This window comes from Balaenoptera borealis, assembly GCF_965194805.1.
Source record: "Balaenoptera borealis genome assembly, chromosome: 9".
NCBI lineage: Eukaryota > Metazoa > Chordata > Mammalia > Artiodactyla > Balaenopteridae > Balaenoptera > Balaenoptera borealis.
Window position 1 is genome coordinate 117,261,856 of NC_138873.1, and position 20,237 is coordinate 117,282,092.

Below are 20,237 nucleotides of genomic sequence, written 5' to 3' on the forward strand. Positions count from 1 at the left end.
AAATTGAATGTTTTTTTCTAAAAAGGTGGACCAAATAATGTCAGTGTTTGTCCTCATTTAATCTTTTCCTCTGATTTTTTCAGGAAGAAAAAGTTTGGAAGTTTTTACAGAATGTAATCAAGATTTATCATGAATTTTTCTGGTGAAGATATTTTAGTGAAATTTTTTCAAGTGCGAAGGCATTTGAAAGCTGCTACAATCAATCCTGATGAAATAAGGCCTTCAATAATATTGCAAATTCTGAAATTCAGTGTAAAATGAGGTTTTCATTAACTTCTACCCAACTTATTTTTAAACACCTTTCTAACCTATTTGCATATTTGGTGCTTCATAAATTAATTAAATAAACATTAATAAAAAAGTTTTTTCAATCAGCTATGAGTGAAGATAGATTGACAAAAATCTGGCTATATTGCCTTTTGAACATGAATATGTAAACAAAATCCATATTCATGAAGTCATTGATAATCACAATATTGTTATTATTTATTACTGTGACAGCTCAGTATGTAGGTATAAGATTTTTTTCCTACTTTGTCAAAAATACATTAATCTAATTAAAAAGTATTCATCTAATCCTTTTTTACTATAATATTTGGTTTTACTCTTTTTACTGGAATGATGTTATGTTTATATAGAAGATGCATGCATATACGTGATATAGATAGATAAATATAGATATACAAATTTAAGTAAAAATAAATTTTAAATTCTGCATTTATTTTCTTCCCATTGTTATTATTGATTTCATATTAGGATTTGTTACTGAAAATAATTTTGTTGTATAGAAGATGGAGCTCTTTAAAAATGAGGTGTTTTATCTGTCAAATATACCAGACTTGCCCCTGTGTTTGTATGTACAGCCATTATAAAAAAAGAAAAAGATTAACTTTTCTTAGCTTATACTTCTATTTACTGTTACACCACAATTATTAACTTTGAAATTCCTTGTCATCTTTCACTTTTCCAAGTAGTTCCTCATGTTTTCTGTGGCTTACCAGATATAGGTTATTGGTTTGTTTACCTTTTTAACTGCTCATAATTTAGAATTTCAAATTTTAAAATATATTGCACAAAGCTGAAGCAGTGATTTCTCTTCTTCTGATGTTTCCTCTCACTGAAGGGAGAGCTATTAGCAAAACAATCCTGGCTTCCCTCCATCTTCAGGCCCCCTTTCCCTGGGACAGGGAGTTGAGGGCAAAAAGATGGGGTGGAAGGACAAACTGGTTGCTGAGTTTGGGAATATTAACTGGGCATGTATAGCTCAGCCCTTTCCTTTCCCTTTATTCTGGAACCTGGACATCGTCTCCAGGGGCAGCCTTCTCTGTACTATTATTACTATAATTCTGCCAACACTGCCATGGTTGAGAGTAAGTTGGATTAATTCTGGTGCTTGGGATTAGGAAATCCGTTTGTCCTTGGAAATAAGTCTCATTCTCCAATATCACCTTAATGATTGGCGATACTCTGGCCCCAGGTGCTTTACTCGATTTTCTTATTTCCCAGTTGGTTTAGAACTTGAGCGGAGAAAATGGAAATGCTATATATTGGGACTCCCCAGAAACCTATCAATGGCAAACAACAGTGTTAATTTTCTGGAATATATCCCAAATGATATCATTTCAGCTTATAATTTTATACTGAGACAATAGGGCTAATGTCAATAACAGTGGGAAAATTTAAAGAGAAACTAGAAAATTTTGATTGATAATGTAAATGCAAATGAAACAGAACTTGATGAAAAACTTTCCTGAAAAGTGAGTGATTAGGAAAAATTGCTGCAGATATTTTAAAATTAACTGCTCACTGTCATTTTTAACATACAACTATCTAATTAGGAGAAAATCTAAGATAAAGCTATGTTAAGTTTGGTTCTAGTATAACTTAAGAGCAGTATGTTTAAAGATAAAATCTATTATTAAAATCTGCTTTTTGAATACCAAACTATTTGCCTTATATTTGAAACACAATTCAGAAAATTTAACAGAAAAATCAACAGTATTTTAGTTATATACTTCTGATATATTAATATGCTCTTTCTTCTTTACATAAGTAACTTCTAGCTATGTAATGTGATAAAAATGTTAAGTAAAGCCATAATAACATTAAAAATAGAAAGTATATCTTTATGGATTTTACTTGAAAATAATGTACATCAAGCTAATTTTAGACAGAGATACCCCATTTGATTTTTAACTCTCAAAATGTAATAAGTTGTTTTTAATCCTTTTTCTTTGACTTGAATTTTATTTTATTTACTTTTTCCATACAGCACATTCTTATTACTTATCTATTTTATACATATTAGTGTATATATGTCAATCCCAATCTTCCAATTCATCACACCACCACCACCACCCCCGCCTACCCCTCTTGGTGTTATACGTTTGTTCTCTACATCTGTCTCTATTTCTGCCTTGCAAACCGGTTCATCTCTACCATTTTTCTATATTCCACATATATGCATTAAGGTACGATATTTGTTTTTCTTTTTCTGACTTACTTCACTCTGTATGACAGTCTCTAGATCCATCCACGTCTCTACAAATGACCCAATTTCGTTCCTTTTTATGGCTGACTAATATTCCATTGTATATATGTACCACATCTCCTTTATCCATTCATCTGTTGATGGGCATTTAGGTTGCTTCCATGACCTGGCTATTGTAAATAGTGCTGCAATGAACATTGGGGTGCATGTTTTTTTTTGAATTATGGTTTTCTTTCGGTATATGCCCAGTAGTGGGATTGCTGAGTCATTTGGTAATTCTATTTTTAGTTTTTTAAGGAACCTCCATACTGTTCTCCATAGTGGCTGTATCAATTTACATTCCCACCGACAGTACAAGAGGGTTCCATTTTCTCCACATCCTCTCCAGTATTTGTGGTTTGTAGATGTTCCGATGATGCCCATTCTAACCAGTGTGAGGAGATACCACATTGTAGCTTTGATTTGCATCTCTCTAATAATTAGTGATGTTGAGCAGCTTTTCATGTGCCTCTTGGCCATCTGTATGTCTTCTTTGGAGAAATGTATATTTAGGTCTTCTTCCCATTTTTTGATTGGGTTGTTTGTTTTTTTAATATTGAGCTGCATGGGCTGTTTATATATTTTGGCAATTAATCCTTTGTCCATTGATTCATTTGCAAATATTTTCTCCCATCCTGAGGTTTGTCTTTTCGTCTTGTTTATGGTTTCCTTTGCTGTGCAAAAGCTTTGAAGTTTCATTAGGTCCCATTTGTTTATTTTTGTTTTTATTTCCATTACTCTGGGAGATGGGTCAGAAAACATCTTGCTGTGATTTATGTCAAAGAGTGTTCTTCCCATGTTTTCCTTTAAGAGTTTTCTGGTATCCGGTCTTACATTTAGGTCTTTAATCCATTTTGAGTTTATTTTTGTGTATGTTGTTAAGGAGTGTTCTAGTTTCATTCTTTTACACATAGCTGTCCAGTTTTCCCAGAACCACTTATTGAACAGACTGTCTTTTCTCCATTGTGTATCCTTGCCACCTTTGTCATAGATTAGTGGACTATAGGTGCATGAGTTTATTTCTGGGCTTTCTATCCTGTTCCATTGATCTATATTTCTGTTTTTGTGCCAGTACCATATTGTCTTGATGACTGTAGCTTTGTAGTATAGTCTGAAGTCAGGGAGTCTGATTCCTCCAGCTCTGTTTTATTCCCCTGAAGATTGCTTTGGATATTTGGGGTCTTCTGTGTCTCCATACAAATTTTAAGATTTTCCTTTCTAGCTCTGTAAAAAATGCCATTGTTAATTTGATAGGGATTGCATTGAATCTGTAGATCACTTTGGGTAGTGTAGTCTTTTTCACAATATTGATTCTTCCCATCCAAGAACATGGTATATGTCTCCATCTGTTTGTGTTATCTTTGATTTCTTTCATCAGTGTCTTATAGTTTTCTGAGTACAGGTCTTTTACCTCCTTAGGTAAGTTTATTCCTAGGTATTTTATTCTTTTTGTTGCAATGGTGAATGGTATTGTTTCCTTAATTTCTCTTTCTGACCTTTCACTGTTAGTGTATAGGAATGCAAGAGATTTCTGTGCATTCATTTTGTACCCTGCAACTTTACCAAATTCATTGGTTAACTTTAGTAGTTTTCTGGTAGCATCTTTAGGATTTTCTATGTATAGTATCATGTCATCTGCCATCAGTAACAGTTTTATTTCTTCTTTTCCAATTTGTACTCGTTTTATTTCTTTTTCTTCTCTGATTGCAGTGGCTAGAACTTCCAAAGCTATGTTGAATAATAGTGGCGAGAGTGGACATCCTTGTCTTGTTCCTGATCTTAGAGGAAATGCTTTCAGTTTTCACCATTGAGAATCAGGTTTGCTGTGGGTTTGTCATATATGGCTTTTATTATGTTGGGGCAGGTTGCCTCTATGCCCACTTTCTGAAGAGTTTTTTTTATCATAAATGGGTGTTGAATTTTGTCAAAAGCTTTTTCTGCATCTATTGAGATGATCATATGGTTTTTATTCTTCAGTTTGTTAATATGGTGTATTACACTGATTTGCTTATACTGAAGCATTTTTGCATCCTTGGGATAAACCCCTTTTGATCATGGTGTATCATCCTTTTAATGTGTTGTTGGATTCCATTTGCTAGTATTTTGTTGAGGATTTTTGCATCTATATTCATCAGTGATATTGGTCTGTAATTTTCTTTTTTTTTTGTAGTATCTTTGTCGGGTTTTGGTATCAGGGTGATGGTGGCCTTGTAGAATGAGTTTGGGAGTGTTCTTTCCTCTGTAATTTTTTGGAAGAGTTTGAGAAGGATGGGTGTTAGTTCTGCTCTAAATGTTTGATAGAATTCACCTGTGAAGCCATTTGGTCCTGGACTTTGGTTTGTTGGAAGATTTTTATTCACAGTTTCAACTTCATTACCTGTGATTGGTCTGTTCCTATTTTCTACTTCTTCTGGGTTCAGTTTTGAAGGTTATACCTTTCTAAGAGTTTGTCCGTTTCTTCCAGGTTGTCCATTTTATTGGCATAGAGTTGCTTGTAGTAGTCTCTTATGATGCTTGTATTTCTGTGGTGTCTGTTTTTGCTTCTCATTTTTCATTTCTAATTTTATTGACTTGAGACCTCTCCCTCTTTTTCTTGATGAGTCTGGCTAAAGTTTTATCAATTTTGTTTACCTTCTCAAAGAAATAGCTTTTAGTTTTATTAATCTTTGCTATTGTTTTCTTGGTTTCTATTTCATGTATTTCTGCTCTGATCTTTATGATTTCTTTCCTTCTACTAACTTTGGGTTTTGTTTGCTCTTCTTTCTTTAGTTCCTTTAGGTGTAAGGTTAGATTGTTTATTTGAGGTTTTTCTTCTTTCTTGAGGTAGGATTGTGTTGCTATAAACTTCCCCCTTAGAACTGTTTTTGTTGCATCCCATAGGTTTTTTAACATCATGTTTTCATTGTCATTTGTCTCTAGGTATTTTTTGATTTCCTCTTTTATTTCTTCAGTGATCTCTCATTTATTTAGTAATGTATTGTTTAGCCTCATGTGTTTGTGTTTCTTACATTTTTTTCCCCTGTAATTGATTTCTAATCTCAGAGCACTGTGGTTGGAAAAGATGATTGATATGATTTCAATTTTCTTAAACTTACCGAGGCTTGATTTGTGACCCAAGATGTGATCTATCCTGGAGAATGTTCCATGTACACTTGAGAAGAAAGTGTAATCTGCTCTTTTTGGATGGAATGTCTTTTATCAATTAAATATACAGGGTCTCTTGTATCATTTAAAGCTTGTGTTTCCTTATCAATTTTCTGTCTGGATGATCTGTCCATTTGTGTAAGTGAGGTGTTAACGTCCCCCACTATTTTTGTGTTACTGTCGATTTCCTGTTTTATAGCTGTTAGCATTTGCCTTATGTATTGAGGTGCTCCTAGGTTGGGTGCATATATATTTATAATTGTTATATCTTCTTCTTGGATTGATCCCTTGATCATTATGTAGTGTCCTTCCTTGTCTCTTGTAACATTCTTTATTTTAAAGTCTATTTTGTCTGATATGAGTATTGCTACTCCAGCTTTCTTTTGATTTCCATTTGCATGGAATATCTTTTTCCATCCCCTCACCCTCAGACTGTATGTGTCCCTAGGTCTGAAGTGGGTCTCTTACAGACAGCATATATATGGGTCTTGTTTTTTATCCATTCAGAGAGCCTATATCTTTTGGCTGGAGCATTTAATCCATTCACATTTAAGGTAATTATTGATACATATGTTCCTAATACCATTTTCTTAATTGTTTTGGGTTTGTTTTTGTAGGTCCTTTTCTTCTTTTGTGTTTCCCACTTAGAGAAGTTCCTTTAGCATTTGTTGTAGACCTGGTTTGGTGATGTGAATTCTCTTAGCATCTGCTTGTCTGTAAAGCTGTTGATTTCTCTTTCGAATCTGAATAAGATCCTTGCTGGGTAGAGTAATCTTGGTCGTAGTTTCTTCCTTTTCATCACTTTACATATATCTTGCCACTCCTTTCTGGCTTGTAGAGTTTCTGCTGTGAAATCAGCTGTTAACCTTATGGGAGTTCCCTTGTATGTTATTTGTCATTTTTCCCTTGTTGCTTTTAATAATTTTTCTTTGTCTTTAATTTTTGTCAATTCGATTACTATGTGTCTTGGCATGTTTCTCCTTGGGTTTATCCTGCTTGGTACTCTTTGCACTTCCTGGACTTGGGTGGCTATTTCCTTTCCCATGTTAGGCAAGTTTTCGACTATAATCACTTCAAATATGTTCTCGGGTCCTTTCTCTCTCTCTTCTCCTCCTAGCACTCCTACAATGCAAATGTTGGTGCATTTAATGTTGTCCCAGAAGTCTCTTAGGCTGTCTTCATTTCTTTTCTTTATTCTCGTCTGCGGCAGTGAATTCCACCACTCAGTCTTCCAGGTCATTTATCCGTTTTTCTTCCTCAGTTATTCTGCTATTGATTCCTTTCAGTGTATTTTTCATTTCAGTTATTGTATTATTCATCTGTTTCTTTGTTCTTTAATTCTTCTAGGTCTTTGTTAAACATTTCTTCCATCTTCTCGATCTTTGCCTCCATTCTTTTCCTGAGGTCCTGGATCATCTTCACTATCATTATTCTGAATTCTTTTACTGGAAGGTTGCCTATCTCCACTTTATTTAGTTGTTTTTCTGGGGTTTTATCTTGTTCCTTCATCTGGTACATAGCCCTCTGCCTTTTCATCTTGTCTATCTTTCTGTGAATGTGGTTTTTGTTCCACAGGCTGCAGGACAGTAGTTCTTCTTGCTTCTGCTGTCTGCCCTCTGGTGGATGAGGCTATCTAAATGGCTTGTGCAAGCTTACTCATGGGAGGGACAGGTGGTGGGTACAGCTGGGTGTTGCTCTGGTGGGCAGAGCTCAGTAAAACTTTAATCTGCTTGTCTGCTGATGGGTGGGGCTGAGTTTCTTCCCTGTTGATTGTTTGGCCTGAGGTGACCCAGCACTGGAGCCTACAGGCTCTTTGGTGGGGCTAATTGCTGTCTCTGGGAGGACTCACACCCAGGAGTACTTCCCAGAACTTCTGCTGCCATTGTCCTTGTCCCCACAATAGCCACAGCCACCTGCCGTGTCTGCAGGAGACCCTCCAACACTAGCAGGTATGTCTGGTTCAGTCTCTTATGTGGTCACTGCTCCTTCCCCTGCGTCCCAATATCACACTACTTTGTGTGTGTCCTCCAAGAGTGGAGTCTCTGTTTCCCCCAGTCCTGTAGAAGTCCTGCAATCAATTCCCACTAGTCTTCAGTATCTGATTTTCTGGGAATTCCTCCTCCCGTTGCCATACCCCCAGGTTGGGAAGCCTGACCTGGGGCTCAGAACCTTCACTCCAGTGGGTGGACTTCTGTGGTATAATTGTTCTCCAGTTTGTGAGTCACCCACCCAGCAGTTATGGGAGTTGATTTTTTTGTGATTGTGCCCCTCCTACCATCTCACTGCAGCTTCTCCTTTGTCTTTGGATGTGGGGTATCTTTTTTGGTGAGTTCCAGTGTCTTCCTGTCGATGATTGTTCAGCAGTTAGTTGTGATTCCGGTGCTCTCGCAAGAGGGAGTGAGTGCACGTCCTTCTACTCTGCCATCTTGAACCTGTTTATTTTGCTTTTTTATGTATATCTTGCTAGCATAAGTATTCTAAGCAAGCACTAAAATGAGTCAGAACAAAACAAAACAGCAACACAAATGTTATTAGTCTGGGTTTATTTGTCCTCATGAATGCTTATAGCATCCAGCATCATTTCATCTCTTTAAAAATAATTGATCAGTTTTAGGTTTATAGGATAATTGAGCTAAAGCACAGAGAGTTCCCACATATCCCCCCCATCCTCCAATTTCTCTATTATTAACATCTTGCAATATTTGGTACAATTGATGAGCCAGTACTGATGCATTACTATTAACTAAATTGCATAGTTTATATTAAGATTCATTCTTTGTGTTGCATAGTCTATGGGTTTTGACAAATGTATAATGACAAGTATTCACCATTACAGTATCATACAGAATAATTTCACTGCCCTAAAGTATTTCCTGTGCTCCACCTATTCATCCCTTCTCTCTCTATCTCTGCCTGTAACACTAATCTTTTTTTTCTATCTCCATAGTTTTGCCTTTTCCAGAATGTCATATAGTTGGAATCATACAGCATGTTGCCTTTCCAGATTGGCTTTTTTCACTTACCGATATGCACTTAATGTTCCTCCATATCTTTTCATGGTTTGATAGCTCATTTCTTTTTTTATTGAATAATATTCAATTGTCTGGGCATACCACAGTTTGTTTAGTCATTCACTTATTAAAGGGCATGTTGGTTCCTTCCAAATTTTGGCAGCTATGAATAAAGGTGCTGTAAAAATTCATGTACAGATTTTTTTGTGTGGAAGTTTTCAGCTCCTTTGGGTAAATATCAACGGACACAACTGAGAGATCGTATGGTAATACTATGGTTAGTTCTGTAAGGAATGGCCAAACTATCTTCCAAAGTGGCTGTGTCATTTGCATTCCCACCAGCAATGATGAGAATTCTTATTGCTCCACACCCTCGCCAGCATTTAGTGTTGTCACTGTTTGGATTTTAGGCTTTATAACAGGTATGTAGTGGTATCACATTGTTTTAATTTGTGTTCCCCAATGATATATGATGTTGAACGTCCTTTCATACGCTTGTTTGATTTCTGTAAACTTTCTTTGGTGAGTTGCCCGTTCAGCTCTTTTATCCACTTTTAATTGGTTGTTTGCTTTCTTATTGTTGAATTTTAAGTGTTCTTTGTATATTTTGCACACCAGTTCTTTATTAGATATCTTTTGCAAAGACATTCTCTCAGTCTGTGGCTTGCCTTTTCATTCTCTTAACAGTCTTTTGCAGAGAAGAAGTTTTTAAATGTAATGAAGTCTAACATTTTTCTTTTGTACAGCATGCTTTTTGGCATTTCTTCACTTTTTGAATGTTCACTATCTTTGATGACTTATTTTAAACATTTACTAAGTATTTCAGGTGGTAATGATTTTTCTTCCTTGCCTCTTATGTTACATGCTTCTGAAATTTCACTACTTCTTAGTATTTCTCTTAGGTGGAAGGAAGGCAGAAAATGATTCCATTTTGTTACCTGTGAACTAAATTAATAAAAATGGAGGAAGAAAGTTGAAGCTGGAAAGAGGTTTTATGATATTCTGGAGCATCATCTTAGTCTTAGCCCTCACCCTTCAATAATATAGATAATAATGGGTTATTTGAATAAGATACATATCTTATGATCCTAAGTGATACAAGTCTGATTCTTGATTACAAGCATTTTCCCTATCACATCTAAGCCACCATTTCTTAATGTGTGTCCTTGAATTCTAGTCAGTTCCTATATGTACACATGATGTGTGTTATCAGCCACATTCTCTGTTGACTCCAGCAGACATGCTGACAAGGCTCCTGGTTGGGCTGCCAGCCTTAATGCCCCTTACCTGCACCCACCTCCTTGCGTTCCCTCCCAGTTAGAGCTTGCCACAAGCTTTCTGTGGAGCACATGTGCCACTTATTCAAATATGATGAAGTTATGAGACAGTGCCATAAATGATGCCTTTAGAGACTCTTAGAATAATGGATTTTCAAACAAATGTTCAGAAAACTTTATTCAGATTTTTGCAGAAAAAGGGAGTTTTGAGTGGAAGAGAATGCTAGTCATTCAAACACAGGAAAGGGTGACTCCAACCTGAAAGAAAAAATTCACTGAGGATGAACTTTTCTGAACTGGCCCTGGGATAAGCCTGCAGACCTGGGATCATTCTAGCTTATCTCCTTGAATATTGTTTAATTGTTATTTGAGAGGCGGGATTTGCCTACAGCATGATTTTTTATTTTGTGAATGATTGTTAATTTTAGATAAATTAAATAATTCATTTAACAGTATGAAGTTAATAAAAAATGTCTGGGTTGCAGCTACTGAATAAAGCCTTAGAGACCCCCAGAACAATTACAGAAACTGGGAAGTTTGTCTGTATAATTTTATTTCTGGATTAAATTACAAAGGTTCATATTATCCATGGCAAGGGAAGATCTGTTTTTAATAGGCTGCACTTAAACATATGGCTTGATAATAATGAAATGAATAAGCGGATAAGTCTAGGACAATGTTTTGCACAGAGCTGACATTCTTTAAATTGTATATGTTAAGTTTTCACAAACATAATTAGATACAAAAAAGCAATCTCACTAAATATTATTAAACAGTGGGAAAACATCCTGTTGGTTTTTAAATCCAAGATATGAGTTCCTTATTCAATTCCAGAAGTTTTAATGATAAGGAGATGGTGATGGAATAAACGTTCACTGATTGCTATAATAAAGTTAAAATATTTGATGCTTTGAGAAGATTATAAAGTCAAATAAATGTTTTCACTAATGTTTTCCTTATTATATTTAAAAAAACTGTATATTTTAATAAAGTGTTGACCTTGGAAAAATTATTTAATTGCTAGGTAGATATAATAGTACCTCTCTCATAAGGTAGTTAGTTGATTTAATTCATGAATAACAAATATACGTTTGATTAATATTGATGATAATGATGTTGATGGAGATGGTAATGATAATGACATCATATTTTCCTGGTTTCCCACCCACCCCCCTGGTCACTTTTTTTCAGTTCCTTTGGATAATACCTAATCAGCCTGACCTCTTAACACTGTCGCTCCCCAGAGATCACCTTCTTCACCTGTACTCCCTTCTCTTGTGAACTCATTTAATCCCATGGCTTTCAGTACTGTGTTGGCCAGGGTTCTCTTGAGAAACAGAACGTCTCTCTCTTTCTCCATCTCTCTCTCTCTGTCTCTCTCTCTCTCTGTGTCTCTCTGTCTCTGTCTCTGTCTCTGTCTCTCTCTCTCTCTATATATATATATGGTTAAAGGAATTGGCTCATGCAATTATGGAGGCCAAGAAGTCCCATAATCTGCTGTCTATAAGGTGGAAAGCCAGGAAAGCCTGTGGTATAATTCAGTTTGAGTCCAAAGACCTGAGAACCATGGCAGCTGATGGTAAACTCCCAGTCCAAGGGTGAAGGCTTAAGAACTGGGGAGCTGCTGGTGTAAATCTTGAAATTATTCCTTTCTTCTAGTTTACTTTTAATCCCTATATCCATCCATCAGAAAATCCTGTCTGAATGTATTCCAAATGTATTGAGAAAATGACCACTCTCACTCCGTCTACTGCTGCCACCATTTCCCTGTGGATCATGGCAGTGGTCTCCTCACTGGCTTTCAGTATTGTTCCCTTCAGTCACTTCTCAACACATCAACCAGAACGATCCTTTAAGAGTTTAAAAAAATAAAAAAATAAATAAAAAATAAAAAAATAAAAAAAAATAAAAATAAAAAAGTTTAAAACATGGGTCAAATCACGTAATACCCCTGTGCAAAACTCTCTCGTATTTCCCTAATTCACTCCAAGTAAACGCAGTCTTTCCTCATGGCCCAAAAGGCCCCTGTCTCAGTGCATCTCTGCTCTGTCATTCACGAATTTCCCTACTGCTGGCTCTGCTGTAACCCACACTACTTTCCTTAGACTCTCCAAACACTCCAGGCAAACTCCAGCCGCACTGTTTTGCCTTAGTTGTTTTCTCTGCTTGGAACCATCTCCCCCAAGGGGGCTTACTATCTCACTTCCTTTAAGAATTACTTTTTCAGTAAAGTTCTATTTAACAAATGAATGAATGGATGATGATGTTGATTTTTATAAGATACATCTTACATTTTATAAGTTACGTCTTAATAGATGGAGTTTGTAAAGTCAAGTTTTCTTGCAATGGGCAGTCATAAAGCTTTGGATAATTGATGACTCATCAAGCACTTAAAACCTTGCAGAAATGCAAGGAATCAATAACACTGATTTATTGTTCTGTCCTTGTTCACAACCCCATACTTTTTTGTTCCTATCAGAAGTGCCATGACTTGAGAAATTCAAATGGAAAAATAAGGTGCTCAATTGTTAACTCAGTGTGGGAGTTAGGAAGTCATAAAAACCAAGCAAATTTTGTTTTCCATTTATCAGCTACTATAAAGCATTGGATTCTACGTAATTAATAGAATTCAGAATATATTTTAGGTTTTAGTCTGAAGCAATATGCAAGAAGGGCTCTATCATTTTAACGCTACATGCCTTGCCTGATGCGTAGTGGAATCTGAGTAAAGTTAATAATTTTGGTAAAGTAGAAGCATCAAACTAAGCAGGCCATCACCTAATAATATTTGAGTTTATGTTCTAGGAGAACATGTACTCCAAAATGTAATTGCTAAACTACATGTTCTTCAAATATAATATAAGTGGTTTCTGCATGCTGTTTCATAGTATATAGGATAAAAAATATGTCTGCCACTTGGGAACATAGATAACCTCCAGGATGTTTTGTTAAATATGATACCAATCAACAATTTTGGTTTTTAAGTAAAAGCATATTTTGCACGCTTTCATGATAGATCTGTTCATTAAGTATTTTCATTGTGAGTGACAATGTTTGATAAAAACAGGTTGAAAGGAAAACTGTTGTAGCAATTTTTAGCAGAGTGATTACAAATAAATTGACAATTCAAATATTACCATTGTGTATATACCTATAACTTTGATCTTTCTGACATTTTTCTTTATAAATCAGCCTTACGCTTTCAGGAAAATTACAAAGGTAAACATTATTTGGTCAAAATAAAGAAGTATTTCAAGAGAATAGTCCATTGGGTTAAAGAAAATGATAGCATAGTCTGACTACTTGTTTTATTTTGGGAATAAAGCACCTGGAGGTACATTCTTCTACCAGGTAATGAGGGACAGGAGATCCAGAAGAATAAAGAATGAAGAGACAAAGAAAGATTCTTCCTTAGAGCCTTCAGAGGGAGCAAGGCCCTGCCAACACCTTGATTTAAGAATTCCAGCCTCCAGAACTGTGCGAGAATAAATTTCTGTTATTTTAAGCCAAAAAAAAAAAAAAAAAAAAAAGAGGCAGAATTTCCAATAGGGCATGAAGAGGAGATTATTAATTCTGTCAATGTCTCACCTCCTCCATTTGCACCACCTTGAGTCAAGCACTGTCACCTCTTCCCAGGATGATTACAATTGCCTCCTATTTTGATTGTCTGCTTCCATACTAGTTTCTTTTTCAGGGTGCACCTGTATCATCCCATGCACACATCTCTCTCTCATCATTTTTGACTGTTTATTAAATTTACCTAATTTAGAATCTGTTCTAGATGGTAAGGAACCCATGTCTTACTCAGCTCTGTCTGTCTAAAGTTGGCATATCGTAGGTGCTCAATAAGTGCAAGTGGAACTAAACAAAGACATGTGGTCAAGAACAATGAATGCGGAGTGTGGATGTGGACTTGGGAAAGTTGATGAGCTGGCATTTACAATAAAGGCAAAACTGTGATGTGAAGATGTGAGTGGTAGGACAGGCAAAGACGCTGGAATAAGAGAATAGAAGACATAATAGGATGGACTGCTCTGAATAGTGATGAGTTCAGGGTGTAATATGGTAACCGGTAAGTGTCGAATGAAGATGGTGCTGATGCTTGAGAAGTTTGAGATGTCACAATGAGATGTCAGAATTCCCATGAAGCCATTCAAGTTAGTGAGGATATCTTATTAACAAGGGAAAAAACAAAAGATTTAGATTATTTTATGACCTTTGAAATCATAGGCATGAAGTTAGAAATGTTCAATATGTTTATCTGGTTCAATCCTCCAGCAACTTCTAAAATAGGTACAGTTGAGGAAAAGGAGCCTCAGAATGGTAAAACGACTTGCCTAGTGTCCACAGATAATAAAAGGTGGACTTAAACAAAATGTCTGTTTATCTGAATTCAAAACCTATGTCGTTTCCACTCTGCTACTATTGCACCCCTAGGGGAGAATTAAAGCAGGTGATGAGATATTCTTCCAAATGAGAGATTGAGCTAAAGTAAGTTTTGGATGGAAAAAATTGAGCTCCTTAAGTAAAAAGCACTATTTAAGTTGCAGGAACAGAAAACTATTCAAACAATTAAAAAAATAATATCGACCCTCCTAACTGAATAACCCAGGGACATCTAAATTTGAGGATATCTTTCCCCTGGGCTTATATAATGTGAGCAGGATCTGGCTTGTCTTGCCATTTCCTGACTCTGCTTTCTCCTTCTACATTCCATTCTCGGCATGTTTTCCTGTTTTCATCACACAATTGTCACCAGTAGCTCTTGAGATTGCATTCATTTTTCCTTGATGATGTGCATCAGAACAAAAATAATCTCTTTCAACAGGTTCTGCAAAAGAAAAGAATCTCACCTTCCCTCAAACTATTGCAAACCCTCACTAGCTCTGAGTAGGTCACACACACGTCCCTGAAGCAGTTCCTTTGGCTCTTAGTAGAATCCAAATCGTTTTAAGCCTTTCCTTGGCTTAAATTTGTCCTCTTGGACCAATTCCCACAAATCCACATGGCTGAAAATGTAGGAGGGGTTAATTCTCTGCCAGTACGAGGAAAATTGCTGTCAGGTAGATGGTAGACAATGAACGTTGGAAGGTCCACCAAAAATGAATATGTCATCTGGAATAAATATTTTTTGCATTAATTGGCTCATGTATTAATAATTCTTTTGTTAATTTATTTATGTGGCAAAAATTTATTGACCATAAAATGTGTTAGACACTGTATTAGGGGTTGATTATATGGGCAAAACCCAGCACTTATCCTCAAGGAGCTCACAATGGGAGACTGATGAATTAACAAGTAAAATGCAAGTATAATAGATATCAGTGTAACAACCACCTGAGAACAACTAGGTGTCATCTACCAGGAATGACTAGAGTGAAGAGTTAGCAGGAAAGTTTTCTGGGAATGATGCACCTGAGATGAGGTTCAATAGAAATTCACCAGGTGAATAAAAGTGGGTATCCCTGAAAAAAAGGGCAGCGCGTACAAAGCCGTGTAGGCTAAAAATTGTGGTTCATCTGCCAATGGCAAGTACTAGTTTAAGAAGAATCTGCTCAAGAGCCTTCAGGCTTTTGAAAAATGTTCCTATGAATGTGAATGTGGGAATAAGATTAGATGAATCAATAGCTGGTTGTTCAAGTAGTGAATTGTGGTTGGCAAGTGAATTACATTTTGAGTAGTAATTTTCTTTACCCTTCACAGCTTGTGAGTGTGTTACTATTTTCTTAGCCATAGATCCTAGCCACTTTGCAGGGAGAGTTGGATGGGGAAAAAAGGACGAAATGGGATGGGAACATTTTTTTCCTAATTTCAGTCCAGTTATTTTGGAAGTGAACATTCCAAATGGCTTGTATGGAGAACAAGTGTGTTTGACAGATCCTAACAGGTAGTGAGCTTAGGAAAACAAATCCGCTATTGATTCTCCTTTCCAGGGTGTTCCGTAATGAAACTGGGCTGTATGAGAGCTTTTCAGAGAACTGAGGCACCCATTCAACCCCAAATAATATTATACTTCTGATAAAAAATAACCAATTCGATAGGATTTTCACTGATAGTATCATACTTGGACCTAAATGGGAATAGGGAAAAGAATCTAGAATCTAGAATTTAGAATTTAGAATTTACTTTTTCTTAAAAATAAAAAGTAATTTGCCAATTCACAGTGGAGAATACTCTATATTCAAATATAATTGCTTTTCTTCTGAGGCTTGAAATCAGGACTATTAGTTTAAGAAAGCCTTTGGAATAACAGACCCTGCCAAACCATTTCATGGACAAACACTTTCCCGGTTAAGAAAATAAAGAAAAAAGCAAGGCAAACAGAATTCACTGGCATGATCTCATTCTCACAGACCCTCTGTTAGGGGCTGCTGGAGGAGGGAGTCTTCTTTGTGTATAAGATGCCACTTTGATGTGACTGTCTGTCTAGCCATTGTCTGGTCTGATTCTGAGAAACACAGCTGGAGACATTTAGAAAACATGCAGAAGAAACCTGTTTAGTTCTCCATTGGCAAAGCCCAAAGCATTGTGATAATAATGAAAATTATACATTTTTTATTTGAATTACAATATTTCATCACTAAGGAAAAAGTTTGGGGAAAATTTATAAGGAGCAAATCCACATCACAGCACACTAATAAAAAGAGGGATACTCTATTTTTTTTTTTTTCATAGTGTCAGTGTTTATATTTTTCCTTAAATGGAATTGAATGAGTGAGAAGGGTAAATGACTATCTTGGATCTAGAGAGAAAAAGAAAGAAATAAGATGTCGGAATTTTATGTGATAAAAGGCATCAAGAATTAGCATAAGTTTAGTTGAACACTATTTTTTTTTTCAGTTTTGCCCTAATAATCTTTATTTGGTGAATATTGACCATAGTAATAGAATTCAACTCTCATCATTGTGCTACCCTTATTAAGTGCCAGGATACTACACTCTATTTCATTCCGGGGGAAAAAAGCTCCTTTATTCTATGCATATTTATAGAAAGCATAGAAATGAAATACTTCACATAAAATTAGCAGCAAATAATTAAGTACATTGAATAAATGTTATCTTAATTTCTTGAATCATATGGCAGAAAATATTTCTGTATTTTTTTCTTTGCTCCACAATGCCTTTTTCTTTTTTTTTTTTTGGCCACACCGCACAGGTTGTGTGATCTTAGTTCCCCGACCAGGCATCAAACCTGGGCCCTCAGCAGTGAAAGTGTGGAGTCCTAACCACTGGACCGCCAGAGAATTTCCCACAATGCCATTGTTTAAGAACATTTTTATACAATTTTTAAAGGTAACTTTTCATTTATAGCTATCACAAAATATTCACTATATTCCCCATGTCGTACAATATATCCTTGTAGCCTATCTTACACCCAATGGTTTGTACCTCTTACTCCCCTACCCCTATATTGCCCCTCCCCCTTCCCTCTCCCCACTAGTAATCACTAGTTTGTTCTATGTTTGTGAGTCTGCTTCTTTTTTGTTATATTCACTAGTTTGTTGTATTTTTTTAGATTCCACATGTAAGTGATGTCATACAGTATTTGTCTTTCTCTTTCTGACTTATTTCACTATTTTTACAATCGGTACTCTCCTAAAACTTTTTCCAATGTCTGGAAATAGAGAGAAATTGAGAGACAAAACAATGAAGTTTGTAGTCACACAGTAAATTCAAGCTTTCATAAAAGCAAAATGATCTATTGAGAGAAAGCTTTGGAGTCAGACAGATCTCATATCAAAATGCTCCATGAGTTTTTAATTGTGTGACATTAGGCATGGTTCTAAAACTATGAGCTGTATTTTCCTCATCTACAAAAGGAGAAAATAATATTTATCTCAGAGAATGGTAACGGAAATTTAAAAAAACTATTTTTTTTAAATTTGGGAACTTGTTTTTAAAAAACGACTCATAAAAAAAATCAGACTCATGTAGTAATAAAGACTCCAGATACAGATGTATCTAATTTACTTACTGTATTTATTGAAATTTAATATTAATTCAACATAGTTGTTGAGAACCTACTCTAGCAGAGACTGTTTTGGCTCAGAGGATGTAGCCATTAGCAAGAAAAATTGACTTTATATTCTAGAGACAAATCCAACAATAAAAATAAAGGAAAATATGTTAAAGATATAATTATAGATAGTGATAAATTTACAAAGAACTAGATCACATAGGGATATGGATATTAATACAAGTATAATGGGAATTTCTTGAAAAGCTGAAAGTGTCCTATAGGACTTGGATGACGGTTGCAAGAAATAGCTAATACCCTCAAAGAAGTTTACCTGGGGTGGTTTTACTGCTGGCCTCTCCGGGGCTCCCTCGTGGACCTGCATTTGGCTGTCAGCTTGGCTGGGACTCAGCCTAGGAAGCCCTCCCTCACATTTTTGGCAGGTGTCAGGTTGTAAACCAAGACCTCTGGGTTGTCTTCCATGTGGTCTCTACAGTGGGCTATCTCAGCCTCATTCACACCTTCACACAATCTGGGGATTCTGAAAGCTGCAAAACAGGGCAGAATGTGCATGTGCTGGTCAAGGCTTAACTTGCATCACATCTGCTAATTTTCTATTAACAAAATAAATCACATGGCTAAGCCTAGATTTAGGGATGGAGAAATAAACTCTTCCTCTTGAAAGGAGGAGCATTAAAAACACATTGCAAAGCAGCAAACATGGAAGGATAAGTTACAGAGGTTATCTTCATGAAAAATCTTTCACACTAATTAAGTTAAATAAGAGGAATAAACACATCTTGAGATTCAATAACAATGAAGACAGAGAAAAAAGTCTAAAATCTTCTTAAAAGAAAGAGCAGATGACTCGCAGAAGAACAAGAATTGAATGCACATCAGATTTCTCCACAGTAAAATAAAACTGCAACACTTAAACATGAGTGTGACAAGTGTAGTTTGGAATCATACAAAGGGTCAGAAGTTTAACACACAAAGACCTCCTGGAAAATGCTTTTGAGTAATGTCTTTCAATAAGAAGAAAACAAGAATCAATGCATACGGGGAATAAGACTGAAAATAATTAAGTGAAAAAATGTTTTTGGCTTAAAAGCATAGATATGGTTGGTCCTCCGTGGGTTGGACGTTGGCGGATTCAACCAGTCAGAAGATGCAGAACCTGTGGGTATGGAGGGCCACTGTCCTACACCGTTTTATATAAGGGACTTGTGCATCCATGGATTTTGGTATCCGCAGGTGTCCTAAAACCAATGCCCTGTGGACACCGTGGGACGACTGTACTTCCTCCTGTAATCTCCAAGAACTGTATCCTTAACAATACCAAGATCTGTGCCTGATTAGGAGAGGGGAATGGGCCAGTTTTCCCAATTTTAATGCAACATTTCTTTACTTAATTAAATAAAAAAGATAAAATGTTATATAAATCGCAATATGCGTGTGTTTGTGAACGTCTGCAAAAGAAGTAGGGTTCCTGTCTTACTCGGAGCCACATTTTTTAGTCTTTACCTAGGCTCCTTCAATGACCTTGGACGGTCATCATTAAGGCATCTCTAGTTCATCCTGTAGAGTCAGCTGCCTATGAGGTTTACAACAGAAGGAACTCAGCACCAGAGACTGTTTCAGATAATAAGTGTTTCTTATTTCTGCCTTGTAAAAGCCGTGACCCCAATAGCTAGAATCCTGATGTTAACTGCACCTTGCTGATAGTCAGGGGGTCCAGCTCTCACTAGGAAAACAAGGTATAACAACTCTTGTTTTGTTAAACTGGTGTCATAGATACTTCAGACTTAGCATCATGTGTGCTGCCCATTTTTATTAATATGTGCTTATGTTAATTCTTATGTGCATAACCAGTCCTTTGAAAAAAATATTTTTATATAAACATACCCATCTATGTTGGAAATCAAAGTATTTTCTTGTTTTATCATAAACTTTTCTAACAGCTGTTTGCCACCTAATATTTCTCCTCCAGGCTGAGTTTCTGCAGCTACTGCTTTTAAAGTGTTCCAAAAGGATCATGAATTATATGGACTATGCAAAAGTGTTAAATATACATTATGTTTCATTCTAAATTAAGGTTCAATAAACTAGATTTATTTTAGCAATAAATGTAGGGCCACAAGAAAAATAGAAAAAATGTTATTTGTTAAGAGAATGGTTCCTAGTTTTATGTGTTAATTTAATATGAAATTATTGAATGCATTAATTTAATATTAATATATTAAACATCAATTGAATACTAAATACAAATATAATAAACATTAAAGCACAAAATCCATTTCACTTTAACTTTTTGGGAGT

At 35.8% G+C, this 20,237-nt stretch overlaps 1 long non-coding RNA gene across 1 annotated transcript in view; it reads left to right on the forward strand.

Annotated features, from left to right (window-relative positions):
• The window catches only part of LOC309634725, a 93,712-nt gene extending 74,547 nt beyond the window's left edge, over nucleotides 1-19,165 (forward strand). The window contains exon 3 of the long non-coding RNA XR_014248375.1: nucleotides 84-19,165. This is a non-coding gene — a long non-coding RNA (uncharacterized lncRNA). The remainder of the gene's footprint in view (nucleotides 1-83) is intronic.
• Nucleotides 19,166-20,237: the final 1,072 nt, after the last annotated feature.